We start from the raw sequence: 26,864 nt of genomic DNA, 5'->3' as shown, positions 1-26,864 counted from the left end.
GTTTATGGTCTGATCTTACCAGTGAGAGATACACTTCTGGTCTGGAGCATAGAGTCCCCATGTTGGTGATGATCAGGTCCAGTATGTTTTCCCCTCTTGTGGGAGTGGTAACAAGTTGTTCCATAGAATTTGAGTTTATAAATTCTAGGAACCTTTGGGCTAGGGTGTTGGAGCTAGAGTAATGCTCCCTGTCTATGGTTGGGTAGTTGAAGTCACCCAATATAATGGTGTTTGGAGAGACCTTCGTATTTTCCAGTGTTCTCAGGAAGGCCGAGTGGGGTTCCTGGGTTTGGGAGGGTGGTCTGTAGCAGGCTATAAACTGGAAGGCAGTTTTACCCACTGTTAGTTGCACATGGAGAGTCTCTGATGCTTCGTGCTGTGCCACCAACCTGGAGGTGTGGGTATCTTTGACGAATATTGATACTCCCCCTCCTTTTGTGGTTCGGTCCAAGTTTTGGGGCCGAAAAGCACGGCATGAGGTATAACCTGGTAGTGCTGGGGTGCTCTCGAGAGCCTTGAACCAGGTTTCTGTTACTGCACAGATATTGATGTTCTCCATGCTAAGGAGAGTTTCGAGTGCATGCACCTTGAGGTTTAGACTTCTGGCATTGAGTAGCATTACTCTTAGTTTCTTATCCCTTGTGATACCTATGGAGGTGGGTTTGTCTTTTGAGCTTTGCCTAAAAAAGGCACCATGGGGGTAGCAAGAGCCTTTGCCAATATCCGAAAGCCCAGGGGTGACAGGTGCAAGCTGTCCCTAGCAAATCATCGTGGCTTGTCGAGCATGTCATCCCAGGCTGACAGGCATTGGATCCCCTTTGAATGACACCAATACTTAAGCCAATTGTTGAAATTGATAATCTTGTCTTCATACTGTGGCATCATTCTTGGTGAGGGTAAGATGCTACTCAAGGTCAGGGTCATACCGGCCTGGGCTACATGCTCAGAGAGCTCCTCTATGTCTCTTTTCATGTAGTCCAGGGAGGTACATCTCAGGTCATTCACACCAGCATGGACAATGACTGAGTCATATTTGTACTTGCCTTGGAGTGACCTGAGTGCTTGTGTTATGTGGCGGATCCTAGCGCCCGACAGGCAGCTCACCGTGACCTTTTCCTTGTTCAGCCTGGTGAGTGGGACGTCAGTGTGCCTGATGATAGAGTCACCTATTACAAGTGTATCAGGTGTGTTGTTTAGCCTTAAGGGCTGTGACTGTTTGGCACACTGGCTTTGTGAGCTATGTGTTGCACGTGTTTTGTTTTGGGGTAGCGGTTGCTTGGGTTTCTGCTTTGGAGGTCTCTGCTGCTTAGGCAGATTTTTATTTAGAGCCTCCAAGTATGTTTTTGTGTGTTTATGTGTTTGGTTTGCTGTCGTGGTAGGACTGTGTGAGACTGGAATTGTAGTGAGTGAGGTTTCCTTCTCCTCCTGACTGGTTACGCCAGTACTGAGTTGAGAGAGCTTAGCCTCCAGTTTGGCTATATGGTTGCATCTCTCACATGTGTTGGAATTTGTTGGGCGGAGGAGAGGGTTGTCTGTGTACATGAAGCAGTTGTAACATTGCCTCAAGATTCCCAGATTCACCAGCTGGACTGGAGAGGAGATTGACAACTGACCTTTGGACATGCTAGAATAGTATTGGGAATTTCTTTATAATTGAAAAAAATGGCCAATGGGGAGCAAGGTACTCCAGGGGGAGTTTGTGAGGGTGTAGTGCTTTTAATTTTTTAGTGCTGACTTATATAATTGCTTTAGTGAGCAAGTGCCAGGTAACTTAAATGCAAAAATGACAAACAGTAACTTTCTTTCAAGTGAAACAAGGAAATAAGTACAGTAAGCAATGCAGATATCACTAGGGATCCACAGAAGCGCTGAAAAGCCGCGTTTTAGGTGGAATTAGCTTTAGAGGGAAATAACAAGCATACAAACAAAACTAGATTCAGCAGGCCTGGATCTAGTCTATGCTACAGCAAACAAGGTGTACCAATTACATTAAGAAATAGTTCAAATATGCAGGCACTATAAGCCTTTAACCAGAAATTCCCAGCTTAGAAGGGCAGAGTCCAGCCTCTTCTCCTACAAGAGTGCAGACCATGAACCTTCTTAATGTAAAATAACTGGCCTGAAGCCCTGGTGCTTAAATCAGGACTAATACACTTTTAGAATAGCAGACACTGAGCCCTCAATCAGCAGTTCCCAACTTAGAAGGATTTAAGCTACCTGTCCTGCCACCACAATGCAGCCCACAAACCTTCCTAATGTAAAACAACTGGTCTAAAGCCCAAGTGCTTAAACTAAAAGGCTTAGAATAAGTTACACCAAGCAGTAATAAATACAATTGAGTACTTTTAAGATGACGCAAAAGCAAAATAAAGTAGGAAAAACACAAATACAGTAAAAGCAGATACATTTTTTTTTTTTTGAGTGGAAAGAGAGAAAGGAGTAGCCGAAACTAAGCTGATTGGCCTTCTCAAATGTTCTCCCTGTACTGGGTAGAATGAGGTAATGACACTAGACTGGGAGGAGGGTCCCAGATCAAATTTACACTAGGGGCGGGCAACTGCAAAGCCACCAACTAACACTATACCAGCAGGGAGGGTGGGAAACAAACTGCAGAAATGTTTCATAGCTGAAAAGCAGCAGTGAGCCTTTAAATGAATGTTTTAAACAGCTAAAGGAGCCTCTAGAAAAAAAGAGTTTACTGTAACCAGTTATCAGAAACAAACAACCCAACAGATGCTTAATAAAGGTGGACAATTTCCAGTTAATACCTCACACACAGTGAAACTAGCTAGAAAAATACACAGTACACAAAGTGCTATAAATAACAAAGAAATAAAGAACAAAATAAACAAAAAACAGGATACTTAATGTTATATATTATAGCTCCGAGTTTCCTCAGTGTCCTTCCTTTGATCAGTTCACTGTGAAACTTGCTTAGCGTATGTGTTTCAGTGTTTGCAGCAGTTAAAAGGTCCTAAAAAGTAAAGTTCAATCTGTTCAATTGAAAGTAGTAGTGTAAAGTCAGCAAGCAGTGTAACAGCATGCACAATGGCTAACCAGTGGGAGCGATAGAGAAGAGTGAAAGAGAAATGGAGATCAATAGTCAATAAAGTGTAGAGCCAGTGGGAAAGAAACACTAGTAGGAAGGGACAAGATATAGCAGACCAACGCGTATAGTAAGATCATCGAAAAGGTCTCTAAGGGGGTTAGATTTTAACAAAACATTCAAAAAAGGGCAGATAAGTAGTAAAAGAGAAGGACAGTTGCAAATCCTAAGTTGCGTACAATAATCTACTTGAAGGACAATAGTGACAGTGGTTTAGTATACAATGTAAGGCAGACAGAAAAGATACAGCCTAGAAAAAGACGCTAAGCCTTTAGATACCACATTCAGCTGAATAAAATTAGCGACAGTGGCGAACGCTTACATACAGGGCAGTCACATAAAAACAGCTGAGAAAAAAGCCTTCACAGTACATTTCCATAGATAAGACAGCATAATACACGAGTCAGAGTAAAACCTGCAGCAGTTGTAAGAGCTCCAGTGTATCGTAACCTTTTCACAGCAAAGGAGCAGCAGTAAAAACACAAATAGTGGCTTACATGTGAGAGGCTTGGAGACACCTTAGGACCGCTCGTTGGAGGGGGTAGAGAGAGTAAAATATGGCGCTAAGGAGAAAAAATCACGCCAAGGCTTAAAATAGCGCAAAGGAGTATGGGAAACCTTCAGTTTAAGGCTTGTAAAAGTATGCATTTCTTCCAAGAATTGTACTCAGAATTCTTGTTATCAGGTGCACAAACTGTATAAATTAAGCAAGTAAAGTAGTGACTGAACCTATTATTTTTCTTCTACTTCTTTCCAGGAAGATTTTTTTTACGCAAACACCTTGTCAAAATACACTCCAACCCTCCCTCTTTTTCTACTTACAATCTTAACAGTATTGTCTCACCCCCCCCCCAACCCTGACAACACCACAGCCTAATATCTTTAAACCCACCATTTATATAACTTTCCAACAGAGACCTCTTTTATCACTGTTTCTCAAGCCCAATTTCATCAAATCCTCAGTTTTTATACTTAGTCATTGCAGCCCTCCAACCATAATTCATAAGGTATTATATAAAAGACATTTAAGTCTCCCCATTTCAGAACTTCCTGAAGTGCTCTATTTGCCTCAATTTGCATCTTTTTTTTCCAGTGGGACATTGAACCCAACCACATTCAGTTCACCTGCATCTACCAAGAGTACTTCATCCACTCTCTCACCTACCTGTTTAACGCCTGCTTAAATAGCTGTATCATGCCACCTAGTAGATAACAGTAATTGTCAAGCCCATTGCAATATAATCCAAACCACCCCAAGGAAATTATTTCCATCCAATCTTCAGCCCATCCTTTGCAAAATATTTGAAAAGCTCCAGCTCTCATAAAATTCTTTCCCCTCTCCATCATGTTTTGTGGTTTGGTATAAATGCCATCACTAGTCTGTACATCTCATCAGATGCCATTCTAACCAATATGAACAAAAGTAAACCAACAGGATCCCTCTCTGTTGACCTAACTAAAACCTTTAACACAGTGGACAACCAACTATTAATAAATCTCTTTTCTCTGTAGAAATTAGCTGCAAAATGGGTTAAAGTATTCCTTTCCAGCAAACTATTTGAAAAGTATCTTGAACCTTCAACCTTCCAACTTGAATTAGCCCATAAAGAAGTACCAAAATACTCAGTTCTCTCACTTATACTGTTTTCACTATTTATCTATAAACTTCTCACAGACTTTACACATATGTCAGTATGACGTGGGGTGTAACAAGTTAAAATGGTTGTGAAGAAGTCCAATGTTTTGGGACAAAAGCACATGACCATTTCTGGATGATGTTATTATTTTTATTAAAGTTCATGGTGCAGATGATATGTTCATTTATAGATCCAACCCCTCTCACTCTGATCAAACATCAGCTGAAAGCAGACATGCAAAACCCACCTATCTGTCTGCCTAACCACAGATGAATTTGAAGCACAAAGGAAAACAAAGCCATGCTTTTTGGAACCCAACAAATGCTGGCAGAGGAATTCAGCAACTGGGTCATTCGGCATTTCGATCCATAAATAAGAGAAACAATTCAACGTTGTAAATATCGTGGTATGTGGCAACACCCCAGTCTCAACCTACAAAAGTATGTTCAAAACACCAAGGCAAAAGTCCAGTAAAATATCTTGCTTCATTTCACATGAAGGAGCTGCCACTCATAAAGGGTTCCTTCTTCCTCAAGCTGGAATTTGGTCTGTCAGTCATGGCCACTGCATCAAAAAGAGTCTCAGAGCTCAATAATCCATATAAAATCATATCTGCAGATTTATCATGTGAGTCCTTAAAAGAGATTACCACTGCTTTACAACTGATATAAGGAAATGGTTACCTTTGGAATTCAGAACCACTCTACTTGTAGCAGGCTTAGGCTTCAGAGTCTCTAACCTTAACTCATTCTCCATCCCATCAAACAGATTATATGACAAGGCCACCCACTAAAATATTTGACCCCTTCCAACAGATATTGTCACCCTTCAGGGCCATCATTCAAAACTGATCTCCAATGAGCGCATCTTCATTCTTGACCCATACATCTGAGCTACCTCCCCTACACACACACACACACACACACACACACACACACACACACACACACACACACACACACACACACACACACACACACACACACACACACACACACACACACACACAAAATCTTTTACACCCTTTCCTAAACTTCACTCAGAACAACATTTCTTATTATTCAAGCAATCAAAATCTAAGTGGTCACTTAATATTTGCAATCCACAAATCCTCTCAACCCACCCCTTCTCTGCATGCATTCTATATGAAATATACTATAATTGAAACTGTTTAAAATTGCAAATTCTGCTAGACAGTGTTACAGATATACTATATCTACTATATGTTTGCAAAGGTAACTGCTTACAATGTATATTCTGTCTGACAATGATATCATTATACCGTGACAACATTGTTATTTTTGATCTAATTGAAAAGTTCATGTATGCCTGGGCTGTGCCTGAATATGGACCAGTAGGATCAGTGCTTTATACCACACAAAACATAGTAGTAACTAAATAAAATAAATAAATTAGCCATTTACCATTTCTGATCTACAGTAAACAGTAACAGAATTCTTTGCCTCCTTTTATATTTTTCTTAGCCAGTATTATATTCTGATTGACAACAAATCATGAATACCAAAATTGGGAATGTTACAGCAATTAGGCTGGAAAATTACAATTATTGTTTCTAAAGCAACTATACACTTTCAAAATATTTTGATAACCAAAATTGTAGATTTTGGATTGACATATTTCAGACTTGAATGTTTTACAGATATTGCTGCAGTCCTTGTCTACAAAATATTGTTAGGCACTTCAGGCAGTCTGCTTCAGCACATCCCACACAGTATATTAATAGTGCATGCAAGCAATAGCTACCTTAAGACATTGTTACTCACTGGGGTTTGCTTCTGAGAAATGATCTTAGAGATCATATCAGATGGCAGTGCATATGTGAGAATTTTTCTTAACACATTCAAGATGCACAGATATTCCTCCTAAGTTAACCTAGCTGAGCATCGATTCTTCCTGTTCAAGAAAGCAGAGAACAGACATAAAACAATTTTGCTGGGGTGTAAGAAGAAATAGTATACTAAGCAGACAACGTTTTGCTTACTTAATTTACATTTGGTGACTGTCAGTATCCATCAGGAAGGGCTGTTTTCAACAGAGTCCTTGGTGGAAGTCTCAAAGCAATATTAATACACTAAGCTGAAAAAAAAAAACAGTCTCATAATCTCTTAAAGTGATATAGATATGGATAGTTTAACTCCGGCAATGATGTAATAAATAAGTTGTGACACAGCTATAGAATAAAGATAGCAATCTTTGTAACTTAGCAACTACCCAACCTGCTAAAGTAATAATTTCAGGAAACTGTCATAGGAGTTGCAATGCAAAATTGAGTTGAACATTCATGAAAACAGGTTTTTCCCTACGTATTGTTTAACCACACTTGGCATAAATGAAAACAACCCTGAAGCTTCCAGCTGATTATTTAGGAAGACATATCAGAGACTGACATTTATGTATTTGTTTATTAGTTTATTAGTTTCACAGACTGTTTATAATTGTCTTGTGTTCCTTGAAAACAAATAATTGAATGCAGAACAGCATCTCAGAGTTAGAAACGATGGAAGAAAGCCTTTATTACTAAAATTATGAGTTGGTGAAACAAAAGGAAGACTAACGTGGTGTGAAAAAGAAGACTGTAAGATGTGGAGACATAAATGGACAGGTGTAGTGAGAAGAGTGATATGTAATTTGTAAGGGGAGGATAACTGGTAACAGATGGGGCAGAACTAAAAGTACTGGACTGACTGTATCACATTTCCAGCTGTCTCTGGACAGTTATTTATAGAATCCTGGACTAAAACTACATATAATACAGCCCCCTCCACTGGGTCTTTCATCAGAACCAGTAGTATACCTACAATAGACATTGCAATTTCGTAGTGTCAGGTCTACAACAGCATATGTAATATGTTCGATCTTAAGATGATTGGTCAGATTCGATAAAGCCTACATGGTCCGTTTACAACACGTGCGCATCATGGCATGATGCGCACATGATAGCGCTCTGTTTTGGATTCAATAAGCTGCACTACATGGTGTGTAGAGATGTACACAGCTGTGCAAATGAGGTAAACACCATGGCATGCAAATTACAGCATAAGCAACTGAACTGTATGCTAATCAACCAAACCAAGAAGGAGGAGTTATTCATCAAGCTATAAAGCAACCATGCAGACTCATTGTTGGTTTTTCCTGCAAATTCCAAAATCTACTGGAATACAGTCATAGAAAGAAGTCTACACTGAAACAATGTTAGGGGCTTCTGTTGCTTTAATTCATGTGTATGCACAACAGGCTGAAGTCTGTGCTGCTGCTGCTAATAGACCACAGCCAAGACGAAGAAGAATTTTCAGACCTGGGTAACTTATCACAATCTACATGATGTGGAAATTGTAGAGTGCTACAGGATGGATAGAGAGACACTACAGAAACTCTGGAACCTCTGTCATCCTCAACTGAGAGCCAGGACAAACCAAGAGGAACCCATCACAGTGGAGACAAAGGTATGGTTAGCACTTAGAATTTTAGCTACAGGTGCCCTTCAGAAACCAGCAGGAAACATGCTTGGGGTGTCACAAGCATCAGCATCCAGAGTCCTCCATCAGTTCCTGAATGCTATGCTGCAACATGCTAGTAACCACATATATTTTCCCTGTACTCTTGAGGGTATAGCCAGAAATAGGCAGGGGTTCTACCCTTTGAAGTACTGGGTGCCATAGATTGCATACATGTAGAAATTAAGGCACTACCTAGGGAACAGGGAAGGCTTTACATTAACAGAATGGCCTTCCACTCTATTATCTGCCAAGTCATGTGCAATGACAAGGGAATAATCTTGAACATGTATGCTGGCAACCCAGGCAGTTGCAATGACTCACATATATGGCACACCTCCCAACTGTATCAGACGTTCACTATGGGGGATATCCCACAGGGTCATTTACTGGGGGATGCAGGTTATGTACTAGAAACATGGCTGATGACACCCATCAGAAATGCACACACACATGCTGAATAATGCCATAATGAGGCACATGCTCACACCAGAAATATCATAGATCTTGTGTTTGGGCTGCTGAAGTCACATTTCAGGTGCCTGGATACATCCCGGGGAGCCCTGCAGTGCAATCCACTGACCTGTTCTGAAATATTCACTGTATGTGCCATGCTACATAACATCATCATGACAAAAAAGGTTCAGCAGGATCAACCAGGGGAAGGGACACACATCTCTCTACCTATGGCAAGGTCACCACAACCACATGCAGCTGAGGAGTCAGAGTGAGAAGCAGCAGATGCTGTGGGTGTAGGCAGACCTAGGCATGTATGCCCTTGCATTGGCTAAGAGACAATGCATAGGACACTCACTCGTTACTTAAGGGCATAAAACCTTCTTCCTACTCACATACTGTACATATAGTAACATTGATGCCAGGCAACTCTCAGTCTTTACCTACCCATGTATTGGCTGTGTACTGCTTGCATCAGACAGTCAGCCCTGAACTAAAACTGTTGCAACTGCTGGATTTACAAGATAAGTGCTGAACCTGGAGTGTATTGTGTAATAATATGAATGAATGGCATATCCTTGCATGTTATTACTTGGTAGTTTAAGCACGTTTTTGGGGATTGAGATGCCTGGGTGCCATTGTCCTTGGTGTCCTAAAATACAACAAAAGGATAATACACAAGTATCACATAACTACAAAATAACTGTTCCCAGATAAAACAGAAAGGGTAGCATTTCAGTCTTACCCACTGGAGAAATATAAAACAGTCCAGAGATTTGAAATATGAGCAACAGACTGGATGCAAAGAAGGAGAGTGACAATAGCAACACATCCTTGTTTGTACCTTAATAGAAATGCAGCTTTGCTTCCCCACCCCAAAAAGAACAGACAAATGACACATTTTGCTAACAAACCATCTTTGAAATGCTAAAAGTGCTATCAAATGAACTGTCCCTGAGACATGTCTACAGATTTAACACAGAGAATTCCATGTTAAGATATTGCCAGTCATGTATATCCGTGAAATGCCATGACAAACATGCTCATGCCATCAGTATCCTTCTAATACACACAGATAAAATTGTAACCTTTGCTAATCAAAAAATGTATGTAAAACTATAAACAGATTTTTCTTAATTGCATTTCAGCATATGCAGTATATAGCTGACATAATGCAAGCATACCTTCTCAAGTTCAGTGATCCTCTGTGCAGATATATCCCAAAGTAATATCCTCTTTTCTGTGTTGTCCAGATGAACAAGTCTCCTCACCTTCAGTTTCCCTAGCTACATGGTTGCTATTTTATGGTGTAGATCTACAGCTGTCAGCATGGTGAAGATGCAAATGAGATGTGAACTCATTAGAATTGCTGAATCCCAAATACTTGGCTCCCTGTCACAAATGTAAACATAGAGCAGGCACTCCCTCAGTGTTTGTTTTTAATGAATTGCAACTGTGATTGATTACTGATAGGGAGAAGGAAAACACAACAGCAATGCAGACTGCCCTACATCCAGTGGGTGTGTCAGGTTAGGTTTATACAGTGTTGGATGTACTTTTGCCAAGGTTGTGAGACTGCATGTCTCATATTATTGGTCAGATAAGAGAAGAATGAGCAACAAACACAGTGAGATGAGACAGAGTTGCATATTTGCAAACAATACTTATAACTGGCTCTGTGATCATTCAGTGCACTACATCCAAAATTAATAAATGTACAAATAACTGTTAGATGGTTTCATATTACTGTAGGTGTTATTGCAGTTGGTTGTAAGCAGTATGATTTCAGTTCCTTGCTGCAAAGGTTTTTGTGTGGTAAAGAGGGATAAGGCACTCTTACTGTGAAACTTCCAATCGAGACTTATGTAGAAATATTATATCTATACTAATATTTATAATGTCTATGTAACAGATTGCTTTTCCTCATTTCAGCTACTTTTCCTTTTTTTTTTCTTTTTTCAAATTTTTTTTTTGGGGTGGGGCAGTGTTTGTGTGATCTGCGGCTTAGCACAAACACTGGAATGGAAAAAAATGAATGTCAGGTTTCACTGTGCTTATCTCGTTTGAGCAAAGCATGGCAGTAGTGCAAAATTTAACTAGTGTCCTACCCAGGAACTAGACAGAACACATGCAAACAAGGCATCTGTAAAAGGACAAAGGTCAAAAGCAATTAATTGCTGCAATTTTTGTTTTCCATCTCAAAACTGCTCTTAGCAGCATTGCTTGGTGGTTAGCAAGGTTCCCCAACAGCTGCAGCCATCAAACATCTGCAGACAGGACTCAGACAGCTACAGGATACACTAAATTAATTCTGTTGGGCACCGTTCAAACACAATAAATGGAGTTGCACAATGGTTAACACAGAGACCTTAAAATGATTAGGAAATTAAGAAATGTCATGTAACTAATCCTGTGGCAGCAGGTGTAAGTGTATGGCTGGAGTACAGATGGTCCTGGGTGGGTTCTAGTACAGGGTGTGCAACCTATTTTTACTGTTGTGACAATGCAGTTTATATAAATGAACTGAAAAATAGGCAAGTGTTATTTCAACATTCTTGTTTGTAACCCTATGGCTAGGTTTGAATCCCACAGAGTAAAAATCAGTTTTCATCAGAGTATAAAGGCAAAAATAAACGTGTCAGCTCATAACATTTATGCCCCCAGTGTATCCAATTTCCAGTATATATTTCCAGGCTACATCAGTACATACCCCTCAAACTAAGGGCAAGTATCAGATTAACCATCCAATTTCAAGTATTTATGTCTTTCCTGCTTGGCACTGCTGCACTCCTCTTAACATTGAGCAAACTCAGTTGGCATCATTGCTCAAGTTTGCACATGACCAGTAAATGTGATAACTGGAATTGGCAGGAAAGCATCAGTTTCCATTGTTCTGGTTTGGGTGGTAGACATGGCTGGCATTAGAGAGGAAGGTGACAAGTTTAAGGCACAGAGCTGGGGTGTCCTGGAGTCAAACTTATTTATTGGACTCCTGGTAAAACACCACAGCCAAAGGCTTCTGCATGGGGACTATTCTAGCCCCCAGTAAGGTCTGAAGCATAAAATAGTATGGACCAGGCTTTATCCAGTGCCAGTGGCATCCCACACACTATAGACCAGTGTAGGCATCATTTTAATGGCCTACATAGGCAAAAAAGGGATGCACTCAACTATATTTTGAATGAGTTTGAGACTGTGAACATCCCACAGCTGTGTAAGTATGACAAGAAGAGAGCACTTGTAAGACTTACAAAGCTAAATATAGACATGACTGGTATTTATAATGCTCTTCTGTTCTTTTCTGTTCTTTCCCCAGCTGCCTCCGAATGTCACTTTAATAACCAGGCTCTTGTTGCTCAATTGGAGAGACTGAGGGAAGCAAGTGGTACGTCTGCAGCAGAAGATGTGTTATTGTAGCTTTAAAAGTTAAATATAGCTTTTTGGGTCTTTTATACAGTTGTATTAAATTGAGCTTGCATGTCCTAACTGTAAAAGTAAGTATTCATGCATTTGTAGGAATCAAATATTACACTGTAGTCAGAGGTTGTGGGTTCAAATACCACGATTCACAACTATACAATACTGTTATTTCTTTAATAATATTTACATGAAGTTAAAAACTCTATACCAGTGGCACAAATGCCTGACTGTAAACTGTAATCTGTATAATTGGAACATGCATATATGCAGTATATGCACATTTCAAGGATTACTTTCAGCAATCTGTAGTATAGTGTGCATCTGTTAGGATGCATACTTAAAATACCTATTTAAGTACACCCAACTCATTACTACCATAACCAGACCTATCAAAAACAAAGGCTCAATATTAGACTGGGTCCTTGTCTCTGACCCTAGTAAAATCTCCTCGACTGACACTCTACCTAACAGCATTGCTGGTCACCTACCAGCATACATAATTTGCAAACCAACTCCAGTGCTTAATAAACACCGCTATAAGCATACCAGAAACCTATCTCACTTCTGCCCAACTGCCTTTAATGATACCCTATGAAATATCAGCTGGTATTCACTTAAAGTCCTACCACTGAACAATGCTGTTGAATTCTTTAACTCAACATTCCCCCCTGTACTAGACAATCTTGCTCCTCTCCGTCATAGGAGAGTGAAAGCCAACCAGGACAGTTGGTCTGCAAAATCCACTAAACAACTACTGAAGGCTAGGGATAAGGTCTGGAATTATGGCATACAAGTAAAATCCCTGCAGTCTTCACTCAATACAAACAACTGTGTAATCAAGTAAAGCAACTCTTCATCAAAAACAAACAATACTACATTACTCTGCAAAACGGCTATATGCAAAATCCTAAAACGTTCTGGAGGTCCATAAACTCTCTGTTATACCCAGGCAAAAGTGATAATCCCTCCCCTCTTCCAGACATGGCTCCAGCTGAAACTGCCTCACTTTCTAACTCATTCTTTAAAAACAGTATAGTCAATCTCACTGCCAACTTCGCACTAATCAACCCACTGCCCTCAGACCCATCTGCTACAACAAGACTAAACTTCTCTCTCGTACCCTTACCTACCTTCACAATACAGAAACTCATGCTTAAACTTAAACCTGGATCAAATGCTCCAGATAACTTACCACCAGAATTCCTCCAAAAATCAGCAGACACTATAGCCTATCCCATTAGTATACTACTAAACAGATCCATTCAAAGAGTCCTTCATTACCACCATCTGGAAAAAGGCATTTATCCTCCCTCTCCACAAAGTTGGAAACAGTAATGATATATCTAACTTCCTTCCAATTGCCATCCTCTATCCCTTCTCCAAAATTCTGGAAAAATGTATCCATAACCAACTACTTAACAACCTACTACACCACAACCTCCTCTCCCCAACCTAATATGGGCTTAGGCCTAGTCATAGCACCACCACTGCTCTTCTATCTTTCTTGGACGCAATTAACCATGCACGAGACTCAGTATACCTTGTCTCGTCACTATTTCTTAACCTTTCCAAGGCATTCAGTACTGTCTCCCACCTGCTGCTTCTAAACAAACTCTCCAATTTAGACATATCTCCCCATACCCTAGCCTGGTTTTCCAACTACCTTACAGATAGACAACAAGCAACCAGATGGCACCAATCCCTATCTCCTTTCCTCAACATAAATACTGGAGTCCCACAAGGGTTCATTTTATTAATGATTTCCATACCAGCATAACCCATGCTAATGTCATCAAAAACAACATCCCTAACCAAAAATGAATTTACCATCTACTCACTTAACAACAGTTGTCTTGAAGTAGTTCAATATACCAAACTTCTAGGGGTCATCATAGACAAACACCTAACATTCAACTAGCATATTAACACAAACATCAAATAAAATCATCAGAAACTAGGCATCCTGTACAGGCACAAACACTTCCTTATCTATGCAGCAAGACTATCCCTTGCCTCTTCCTTTCTACTTCCATCCTTGCTCTATGGTGCACCTCTCCTTACTAATATAGAATCCTCTCTTAAATCCAAACTGGACTCATGCTACAATAAAATCGCAAAATTTGTAACCAGTGGCAAACACTCCTCCCACCACTGCATATCACTCCAACGTTTACACTGGCTAGAACTTCCCTGACATCAAACATACCTGCAACTAACCACAGCTCATAAACTAATCTATAAGCCTTCTAGCTGTCCTGCCGTCTTCTCTCTGTGTACCATGTATCACCCAAATAGAAGTCTGCGATCAGTCAGTCAGATGCTTCTTAATGTACCAAAACCTAATCTTTCCAGCGATCAAATGCATTACCCATATGCTATAGAAAAACTATGGAATTCTCTCCCTCCTTCAATTACGTCTACTAGCAACCCTGAGTGGTTTAAGACTTTGCTGAAACAACACCTGTTCTCCCATTGGCTATGTACATGTACCAGCATGGATTATAAAAAAACAATATTCCTAGCCTTCCTACTTTTCCTGCCCATTTCACTTATGACTCAGACTCCTCATATATACATTCAGTGCTCCCAGCTTACTAAGTCCAACATGTACCACCCAGCCACACAATCTGCTATATCAATTACCTACCACACCTTCTATTCATTCTTGATGCCTATATAGCAATAGCTCTAAGGCTATACCTTACTCTCACAATCTTTAATCTGCTGCTGTCCATCTTTCCCTCTCTACTGCAAAACTGCAATACTGTATTGTTCACACATTCACTATTATCCCATGTCATCAGTTGTATTCTAGTTTGGCTTACATACTTAATATTAGTTAGATGTTCGATTTTATCTATTTTATTGTATTACCTATTCTGTAATGTGTTCTGCACCATCGTTGCTTGATTTCTATATTTTGAGTCTCTAGCTTTATGATGTTTTTTGTTTTTGGAACTATTCTCCCCAGGCCTCTACTGAAAACAGACTCACCCTGGCCCAGTACACCTCCTGGTAAACACATGCAAATAAATAAATAAATAGATGCAATACTTCAGTTAAAAGAGTTGTATAATTGTGTTAATGCATTGTATGTCGTATATGATGGAACTAATTTTATCTTTTTTTCTCTCACCCCAACCCTTATCTCTTTTTTTATTTTCTATTATGCGTCAACAAAATGTCTCCATGTCATCCATGTGTACCACATCACTAAATGGTACACAGCGCAGTGAGGTAGGCCAGCCCCAGTGGATCAGCCTGCCCCTTCTCTACCAGCTCCAGCACCGATGCCCAGCATGTCTGGGATCTAACTTGGCAGCACTGCCTTTGCTGCTCCTACACTACCTGCACCCTTAGGAAGTCCTTTCCCAGAAGTTTGTGCCATGGTACCCTCCTGGAGCACTGTTGGAGGTGGTGATTTCATTACCTGCCAGGATATGCCAGGGTTGGTGAGTAGGGTCATGCACCTCACTATTGGTATACACATACACCAGGTGAAGAGGCCTCTCTCCCTCATGATCCATAGAAGGAAAAGACATCAAACACTCCAGCCACCAGTGGAATAAGGAGACAGTGAAGACAAGTCCAGTGAGTAAGGACTCAATTCTTACCATCTCCAAACTTGATGGGCATGAGCCTTTGTTGTCCTCTCCCTCACTCCAATTGTGGTGTCCTCCAAAATTTTGTGTTCCTCACTATCCCTGTCTCTTGTCTTGTTTGTTTGCATTTACTTCCTCACCTACCCAACTTACGTGGCCCAGACATACCTACTTCCCTTACCCAGTAGTCCTCACTTACAGAATTAAAAAAAATGGGCATTTGTCCCACAAAAAAATGTCCCATTCATAGGTTTTCATTTCACACACATGTCTTCTTGACACACTTGATTCAGTCCAATTGGCTATACAACATGATTACATTGTTATCACCCTTTCTCTCTCTTTCTCTGGAGGTAACAGCCCAAAGTCGGCTAATATTCTGCACGTATGATCAGTTTTTACTGTTGAAGAAATGGATAGCTGTGGTTCCTTCCTACATCCCTCCTGCACATTCCTGTATTGCTTTCCCTTTGTGCTTCCCCCTGCTTGCTCCAAATTTCACCACTTTCCTATCTACCACATTTTAGCACCTGTAGTCTGGTAAAAATAGAATCACACACAACACACATAAGTAGAAGAAAAAACAAGGCATCCCTTCACTTTTTGGCCTCATTGTGCAGAATTTGGTATTGCACAGCTATAGAGAGCAGCAGTACAATGCTGTGGTTACCTCTGCACAATGCTGCTTAACCCTGCTGCACTATGCAACACACACAGCAACACATGTACTGTAAAAAATTTAAGTCATTGCATTACCACTGTTTATTTAAAAGTATTAGATGCACCTAGATTTGAACTCAGCATAATCTGGGCTCAAAGAGAAATGTGTCACTGCATTTACACTTGCTGCCACAGAGTCAGGTAAGCAGGAGGTGTGTTGCATAGGCTCAATACTAACTCTCAGACTTTAGAATGTGGCTCGCATTTGCACCCTGCTTAACTAGGCACAAACAGGGAAAGTAATGAAATGTGTAACTCGGATGTGCAAACACTTTCCCAGCCATCGCACAGACCTTCTGCTTCCTGTGCTATGGAAAACTAGATATCATGTCATATATTTACAATACAGCCATGTGTTGTCTCTCCCCAATCACTGCAACCTTGGTGTCTCAGTACTTTTTTCACAAATATATCAACTACATTACATAAATTAATATGTTGTGTGATATGCAATCCACATCAATCTGGTAACACGCAGAACTATAACTATTGAACCACAAGCCTAAACAGCCTTATCTGCAAGGCTATGGAAGGAATCATCATGGACATTATCCACAGGGGCATAGATGATCGTCAATGCACTTGACCCAGCCCATTTTGGTTTTGTCATGTGTAGATCTTGCTTATTAGACCTAGTGGACTTCTTTGATAATGACCCCAAAGACCTGGATGGGAATTAACAGGACATACCACCTGTGTTGATTTATCCAAGACCTTTGACACTATCCTGGGTTTAGGTATCATAGAGAAACTCTCTCACCTGAAGATTAATCCATACATTACTAGATGGATAGCCAACTGGCTCACAGACAGAAAAAACACTGTCAAAGCTGGGGACTGTACCTCCACCACTAGACCACACTAGACCATTTACCAGTAGAATGCCACAAGAATCCATGCTGGACCCTTAACTGTTTGGAAACTAGTTCTCAGAAGTTCAGGAAAAAAGATAGATGGCCTGTGGCTTACCAAGTTTGCAGATGACTGTAGACTGGGCACTCTCATATAGAGTCCCCAATATTACAGAAAGGGCTGACACAGACAAATGATTTGAGTCAAATTCACAGACTGAACCTTAAAGCAAAAAATGCCTCACTGTCCCCTTTAGCAATGAACCATCCCTGCCAATTATGATATACATAGCACCCCTGTAAGCTCAAACACAATATTGCAAGACTTGAGAAAACTTCAATCACAATGTGTCCATAGTGGTGAGAGACACATTCTATATTGCGCATCTCATAAATAAGGGCATCACATCCAAGACCAGGGAGGTCATAGCTCCACTGTACTCAACCCTTATCAGACCATTAACTGAGTACAATCCTCCCTTCTGTCTGTACCTCACCAGACACCTGCAGTAACTGGAGAAAACACAGATGTTTCTGACTAGAAGACTCGAGGGCCTCCAAAATATGACATACGTGGAAAGACTGACAGATCTGTCACTGTACAAAGTATCATGTAAGCTAGTGAGAACTGACCTATGCCTGGCCTATAGAGTAGTCTCTGACCCTGCCCTACTGGAAAAATCTGCAAATCAAATGTCACAAAAATAATTTGCTCCAGGGATTTCAGCCTAGCCTGTGACATAACAAGAACATGCTGAGGAAACAGATATATCTCCCAATGATTGCCATTTCTCTGTAATAAGTTCCCACTGCATGTGAAGCAGTGCTCCTCAATGACCCTATTTAAGTGCAACCTTGACAGCTGGATGGATGATTGTAAATTCATCTCTGGGTAGGCACCTATGTCCCTCATGGACAGGGTCAGTCGGTGCTGATCACAAAATAGCTCTGCAAACAATATCCATCTAACTATGCCCAATAAGCGTAATCATGTTTTTATATGGCTAGGCTTGTAAATTCCCTAACACCATTAGCCTAGTAAACTCCTATGAACCTATAAAGCTATGAACCTATACAATCCTCCCAACATCTTCTTTCCAACATGCCCTGCTGATGTCATCCACTATAAGATGTCCTGCAGCCTTGCAAAAGGCAGACTTGTGCTGTGGTGCTAATGTAAAGTACTGAGTTTTGTAGTCTGTGTTCTTAGATAGGTAGGAGTTCTGTTCTCACTACAGTCAACTGGTGTGTGTGTGTGTGTGTGTGTGTGTGTGTGTGTGTGTGTGTGTGTGTGTATTTGTGTGCAATTTCTTGACATTGCAGAAAGCTTTTTACACCAGCATGTGGGATACTGTTATTGCCATATTCTCCTCAACAGACTCTGATGATGCCATCAGCAATAAAGTGTTGTCTGAGGCAGTCAAAGTCAGAGTTGAGCTGTGGTGCTTGCCTTAAATATAGAGTTCAGTAGTCTGTGTACTCAGACAGATAGGGGTTTTATTCTTTCTCTGCAGTCAACTGGTGTGTGTGCTCACTTGCTTGACATTACAGAGATCCTTTTTACACTAGCATGTAGGGCAATATTATTGCTATATTCCCCTCACCAGACACTGTTGATGTCATTATCTATATCTGACTTATGGATGTGCACTGTTCCTACTAGGGCAGGGTCAGAGACTCGCCTGGAAGCCAGGCAGAAGTCATCTTACATTGTACAATACAGTTTACAGTGAGACAGATTTCACTTTATCTACATACATCAAGGTATGGTTTGTAGGCACTGTGTTTTCCTGAAGAGTAATACCTGTGGTCTCTCCAGCTGCTGCATGTGTCTGGTGAGGTACATTCAAAAAAGACCATTATACTTTTTTAATTTCTCCAAGTCTTTTGGGTTTCTAATACCATAACAGGAATGGACCTCATCCCTAAGTCAAAGTATGATTAAAGTTCATGAAATTAGCATTGTTTCAGTCTTTGATGTCATCCAGAAGTGCTCTTCTCAGAACCTGCGATGTGTCCACTAACAACTCCTTCAGAAATTTGTATGGGGTTACATGTACTGGTTAACATATCTAAATATGACTGTAGATTCTTTTTTTATAAGACCTGCTGCTCCTACTACTATTGGAACTGTCCAGGTATCTTTCTTCCATATTGCTGTCATTTCTGAATGCAAATCCTGATATTTTATAACTTTGTGTCTCTCTGTATGCAAGACACTATACACTGAGTGTGGTGGTTTTATTGAGCAATGCTACTTTTGTCTTCTTTTCATGAACCACTATATCCAGTTTTGTAGCATCTATCTTTTGAACTGTTGATTATGGGTGATCCCATGTGAAGTAGATATCATAATTTTCTATGATGCTTTGTGGCTCGTTTACAGTGTTTTTCAGCTACTTCAGTGCCATAATGTTTGCACAATCCTCAGTGCAACAGTCTTGCCAAATTATTATGCCTTTCAGTATACAGTCCTTCTATCATTAGTATGTCACAACCAGCAATGAGGTGTGCAACTGTTTCCAATTCTGTTTTACAAAATCTGTATTTGTCTGTTTCTCCCACATGTTCTATGCACTTTGTAAACAAGTGTGTACACAGCCCACTATATTGGGCTGCCAATATTAACCTTTCATCCCTTGGTTTGAATTGGCCTCTCCTTAACCATTTCTGCATTTGATCCTGATCAACATGAGCTTCTTCCAGAAGTTTTCTATACTTGCAATTACATTTATGCATTTTCCATATTTCTTGCCTTCTCCTCTGGTCCTTTACCTTTTATTCTTTCTTTTATTTTTTTGGCACATTCAGTTACTGCCTGATTTTTATCTACTTCTGGTTTAATTTCCATTCCTGCTTGTCGCTGATATACTTCTGTAAGACTAAGCAGAGAAGTCATCTTAGACTTATTCTCCTCATGTTTCAAAACTTTCACTATGTTTGGATCTTGTGAGATCAGCAGATATGTGTGCAGTCTGACTGCAGATCTATACATGTAATCAATTTCAAGGAGGCCTGTACCTCCTTCAGAACAGGGAATATATAATCTTGGTATGCACTGATTTTTTATAAATCATTTGGTGAGCATAAATTATTCTTCTTGTTTTCCTGTCTAATCTATCAAACATGTTTTGGGGGCCAGTCAATCACTCCAAAACTATAAGTTAGTTCAGGAAGAACAAAATGGTTTATAGCTTGAATTTTCTTTCTAGATGTCAACACTGTTTTCAGGGTTAATTTAAGTCTTTTAAAGTATTCCTTACTAAGTTTTATTCACATTTGTTCATGATTTATTATTGATCCTTTGTCAATTCCCAAATATTTATACACCCCCTCTTGCTCAAGTTTTTTTATATCACATTTTTATTCCAAACTGGTGTTTTCTTGGTGCTGCAGTTTTTCCTGCTTTAAAGGTTGCTTTTTCACATTTATCAAGACACAATCACATTCTTATATCATCTGAAATATTTTTGACATCTTGCAGTTGTGCTTTCAGTTCCTCATCTGATGAGCTATACAGTTTTAAATCATCGACAAAGAGAAGATGAGAAGTCTTTACACTTTGTTGTTTTCTAGGAGCTAAATTATAGCACTGGCCTAAGCTGTTAAATACACAGCTTAATGGGTTAAGGACAAGACAGAATAGCAGCCATGTCAAAGAGTCACCCTGGAATATCCATCTTTGAATTTTTATCCCTGGGATAATAATTTGTCCTTTATCATGGCTTAATTGCAAAGGGGTCTGCTACTGTTTCATGGTCACTGTAATGTAGTTGGTCCGTGTAGGGTGTACCTTATACATTTTTAAGTACTCTTTTTTTCATGAATGTGAGATACTATCAAATGCTTTTTGTAGTCAGTTCATGCCATACTCAGATTCTTCCCCTTTTATAGTTTTCCACTATAACAACAAATGATCCTTTGTTCCATATGACTTTCTTTTATTTCCCTTTTGTTCTGTTGCCATAAGTGATTTTTCTTCTAAATGACTATAAACTTTGCCAGCATCAATTCCAGTGTATAGTTTATACATCGTTGGAAGCAAAAGTTTTTGGTCTATAGTTTTTAGGGTAGCTTGCAGGTTTACTCCTAAGTAGGAGCATTGTTTTTCCTGTTGTTAGCCAGGTTGGTGTCTGCTTGGGGTATGCATATAAATAGTTCTTATTCATGGCTAAATCTTCATGCAAAGATGTTAATACTTTTAATTAGAAGTTGGGTACTACATCAGGGCCTGAGGTTTTCCAGTTAGAGGCTTTTCCTAATTTTGTTTCAATCTCTCTGGTTGTTACTTCACCCCATTTCATATTCTGTACCTTTAAACTTCTTATTCTTTCTTTTACTTCCTTTATCCATTTAGATTCTTTGCTATGTTCCACAGGATCTTCATACGTACTTCTCCAAAATACTTTATATTAGTGTTCTTATGAGGTTCAAGAATAGTGCTGTAATATAATCCTGAGATTGGAATACAATGGCATGACTTATGATGTGCATAACAGGCTTTCAATACCAGTGTGAACATTTGGTAGTTGGAGTTCAGATTGTTATCTACAGATGTTCCCAGTGCTTGCATCACTGGGTTTAAGCATAGCAGGACTGCTGTCAATGCTGTAATTAAATGGGAATTTCATTTTGCAGATAGTCAAAATAAAGACACATTTTTCATTTATTTGTAGACCATGTGGCTTTGTCACCAATTATTTGTCTGTGTTAGCCCCTCCTGTAGAATGTTATCATCATAGGTGGACTCAATGATTGCACTCAGTATGCAAGAATCAGCAAAAGTGGTAAACCAAAGGCCTTATACTGTATCCTGAACTGTCGAGAAATATATTCCAAAAAGTAAAGGGCCAAGCACAGATCTCTGGTGTACACCAGTGTTGACAGCTCTACTGATGCAGGTTGATTCACCAGCTTTCACAGTATGTGTTCTGTCAGTGAGTCAGTTGGTTAACCATCTAGTGCCATGAGGTTTAATCCCCAGCTGGAAGAGTTTCTTAATGATACTGGTGTGGAGGATTGGTTGAAACCCTAGGCCAGATGATGCTAGCCAGTATGCACTCTTACCTTCATTCAGACCTATCACACAGAATCAGTGTGCCATGACAGCATCACAGATTACCTATCACATGACTCATCACATACAACTTCTTGACACAGTTGAATACACATTTCAATACACCCTCCACACAGACTATGTTCCTGTAGAAGGGTGTACTTCAGCGTGCATCCACCAGAGTTGGCGGGGGGCAACACCTGATGCATGCATCTATAGACATATCCTGACTTTCCTCATCTGTGAGGTAGACCAATATGTCATCATGGACCTTGTCTAAATGGAAACTAGTGATATCCTGACTATGCAATAGAACCTGTGTGAGTTGTTAATGCTACATCATGTCTGTTCCATCTGTTAGATGTTCTCAAAAAGGTCAGGGGCATGCATAACAACAACACTATCATCCATTTGAAATTGACAAGCCCAAGGCATTTGACACAAATCCACACTAAGGTATGCACTCAGCACTGTCAGATGTGGCCATATACACAAATCTCCAAGTAGGTAGACCACTGTATCACATGGATCCCTATCAGCTGATCAAAGTTTTAAACCTTTGGAGACCATACAGCTGAGACCATATGTTTGAAGTGTTGAAAATATGAAATAAAAATAAATAAAATTTAAATAAAATAAAACAACTGACTGTACATTTTTGCAGGGGGGCAAGCTCCCTGCACCCCCTACACCCCTTGCTACTTAAATATACAAACTCCGAGATTGCACTTCAGTGAGGAAAATAGCAAATCCCGACTTCCGCACTCTATGGCGATCTCAATACAAAGTGTTTGAAGTTTCAAAACTTCGGACATATCGTCTCGGCCATATGGTATTTGATGTTTTGTAACTTCGATCACCTGATAGGGATTTGTATCATATACATGGCATCTAAATATGTTGCCATGTGTAAAGTGACCTTTATCACAGTTCCAGTGATCATATCCATACATCAGGGCTGTCTGCTAGGCCATTTCCCATCCATTATTTAAGTGACAGACATCACAGATGACATGCACATCATGTGTCCAAACAGCTGTCTGAAGGACTACAGATTGTGGACAATCATTGACTCCAACTGTGATATTAGTACAATACAGACAATATCAACACACAGCAAAAGTTTCTGCCACAGGCATGATAACATCTGCAGTGATACAAAACATGGGGGATTTGTTATATCAAGAAAACAAACACACAATCCAGGTATAATGTAGACATCGCTCCCTATAATCAGACCAATAGGGATGTGACCTGTGTCCTGGGGTAGATGGTAAGTGGAGCTTTCACCAGCATGTGGTCACAGTGCTGACTACTCTCTTGTATGTAACACAACTACTGAGTATGTGAAGGACATCCATATCAGAGGCCATAATACCTCCATAGCTACCAGCCTTCATCACACCAATAACTGAGTACAATGCACCCTTCCTCATTTACATCCCTACACATCCTCCAGTGATCTGTAACTGAAGTGTACCATCTTTGTCACAGTGAGCTGTCACACATCTTATTTGCCATACCTAGGCATTCTTTTTTGTGGCATAAACTTTACTGTCTGATGGTGCAGAACCCCCATCAATTTGTTACACAAGATGCATGTGTGCTACCTGTTCTGGTAATGCACACAGTACATACATAGCTGTCCCTGTCTCTCTCTCTCTCCATGCACACCAGTCAGCTAGCCTGTGTTGATCATAGTGTCACATACAGGTATAGTATTGTCCCTCCTAACACCTCCAGCAGACGTTATGGTGCCAGGATAAATGTCCTCTGCATTGTTCATATAAGGATGCTTATCTCACACAGACATCTTCCCCATTATTATGTCACCTTGTGTGACAGTCACATAATACACATTTTCACTGTGCAGTCCCTACTGTACCATACTGATATGTGATTGGTATTGCTGCTACAACCGTCTTCCATTGACATCATAGCAGATTACTAGGCTATTGACCCAGAGGTCATTTCAAGCCTAGCCGTTTCATCCAAATGTAATACCACAGATACTCTAGTCAATACCCAGTATTATATTTATTAATGACTGCCCATGTCTGGGAAGGTTGTAGGCCCTATCCCCGGTAAGAATTTATGGTGCCCCATCCACTCATCCAGGTTAATTTTGAACAGTGTCACAGAGGCCCTTGTCTGCTGTACATTAGGTTGATTCACCTGTCCTCTTTCCCTGTAGTCATTCCTACAATTCATTTGCATGCCCCTTTTCAATACACACACTTCCCCTCAGTGTTTATTTTACATGGTTTTCCATGTACCCTTACAGATCATTTACACAAATTCAATACGGAATGCCAGGAATGGGATTTCACAATACTCTGCAATGTATACACTGTCCTGTACTGTGTTTGGACCATATACTTAACTATCATACCTCTCAACTATCCAGATTTTCATATAATGTCCAGATTCTAATCAAATTTGTGTTTTTTTTTTTTGGGATGATCTCAGGACTAATATGACTCAATAATTGCATACATTTAAATTTCAGACTTCAAATCCTTCAGAAAATGTATCTTAAAAGAAACCCCTTGTTATTCTAGTGCATTTCCAAAGAGCAAGCTTGTCAAATCTGTCCCTATTTCTGGGTCATTGCCCCCCCCCCCCCATTATATTGTCCTTTGTCCAGATGTCTTCCACTAAGAGATTGAGAGCTATGGAAACTATTATCTGTTAAGCCCAGCTGATCATTGTGGCATTCCTTGCAAAACCATGGACCTTCAGTGCTTTGACTTAAACATGATTGCTATGCATGCTTGCTTCATAGTATTCTGGCTGGCAATACTGCTGCCAGCCACAAAACCTTGCTTATTTATGTTTAAAAGGGTGTATGGCGTGAATATGCATTAAGTGCTGCTGCTCACTGTGCATCCCTGTGGATAAATTTATAAGGGAGCATCATCCAAATATAAATGACTAATTAGCCTAAGGGATAAAATTAAGCTTTTATTTTGCTTGTAATAGGCATCTTTGTACTGTACTCTTTTTTTTAGACATACTCTCTTACATTTCCCTTTAACCTGCCTATCACTTTTTCCATCCTTTCTGCTTATTTGGACCACTCAGCCTTACTGTTTTTTCTCTTTCTGTAATCCAAAGACAAGCTGAAATGTTTGCTTTTAGGTAAATGGCTTATCAGTCTGTATGCAACAATGTAGTAGTCTGTAGTATCAGACATAGGTTTATGCTGTCAAGGCATCTTATCTCCTGAAAACTCCTATGTTTATTGCCTATCTGCTCAGTCACTTATCGATCTTCAGAAATAGTTTTACTTACCTTAGTGCAAAATCATATTCTGACCAATAATGAATGATCAGTCTTCTTCAATTATAATAACATTGTCGTGAAAATAACATAGGGTACCACTATAGAGTGAAATGAGGGACTTCAGTAATTTGAACCATATGAATTATATTAAGATAGCCGATAATAATACTTTCCATTTACTGTGACTAAATCTGTCTAGGAGATATATACAGGTTTGTATGTGATTACTGGTGGAAGTGTCTGAAGTACTGCTAGTCATGTTCATGACAACATTTCAAGCATGATGATTAACTCATTTGTTAATGTAATGCTTTAATGCCTAACTCTGAAATCATATTTCTACTCCTTTAATATATGCCTGGCTCTGTTAGTCTGGTCATTGTCATAACTGAAAAGGGTAATTTGACCAGTTGTATTACTTGGTTAGCAGATGTAAAATAAAAAAAAAGCAAAAATTAAATAAATGAATAGTTTGTATAGCAGGGCAGCATTGTTCTTTGCAACCTATAGCAATAAAAGTAGGAGTTCGACCAGTTATGTCATAACTTATAATTTGTCATATGTGGCATTTTCCGTCTAATTCTTCATTTGAAATATCTTTTTTTCAGCAGAACATGCTATGGCAGTTCACAGTAAGGTAAACATGCTGGAATTAATACAATTGAATATAAAAAACCACTGCATACCTTACTTACCCTCTAATGTTGTGTTTAACACCACACGAGTGCTTCTCTGAAATAGCATTGTGTGCTTAACAGAATAAATGGATAATGTGCCATGTCATCTTTTATGGGGGACTGAATTACCACTGCTAGCACATGCTTCTCTTTATGAATCATATGGCTCTCAAACCAATGACTATCATCTCGTGCAGAGCAGTAGCCATTTATGAAATTGGCAGTGTTGTATTTCAAGGATGCTAGAATAACTATATGGTATGCGGAGAATCACAAAAGTGTGAAACATAAAAGGTGAAAACGACCATATAGAGATGTGAGAATAAGACTAGTGTTACTTTGCTTATGACAGTAACCATCATGCATTCTTGCTCTTATTTATTCCTTCTAAGCCATCCAACAGTGTTAAAATAATCAGTCAAGATAAGATTTCTAGAAAATATGCAATGCAATCCTCATGACCTGCATACTACCCTTAGACTTAGGTGGTAGATAACACTTACATATGATGGATACAAAGTTGTATTCTGTTTTAAAAA

The sequence above is a fragment of the Protopterus annectens genome, chromosome 4.part1 (assembly GCF_019279795.1).
Source record: "Protopterus annectens isolate FY-2018-M chromosome 4.part1, PAN1.0, whole genome shotgun sequence".
Lineage (NCBI taxonomy): Eukaryota > Metazoa > Chordata > Ceratodontiformes > Protopteridae > Protopterus > Protopterus annectens.
Note: the sequence above shows the minus strand (reverse complement) of the source record.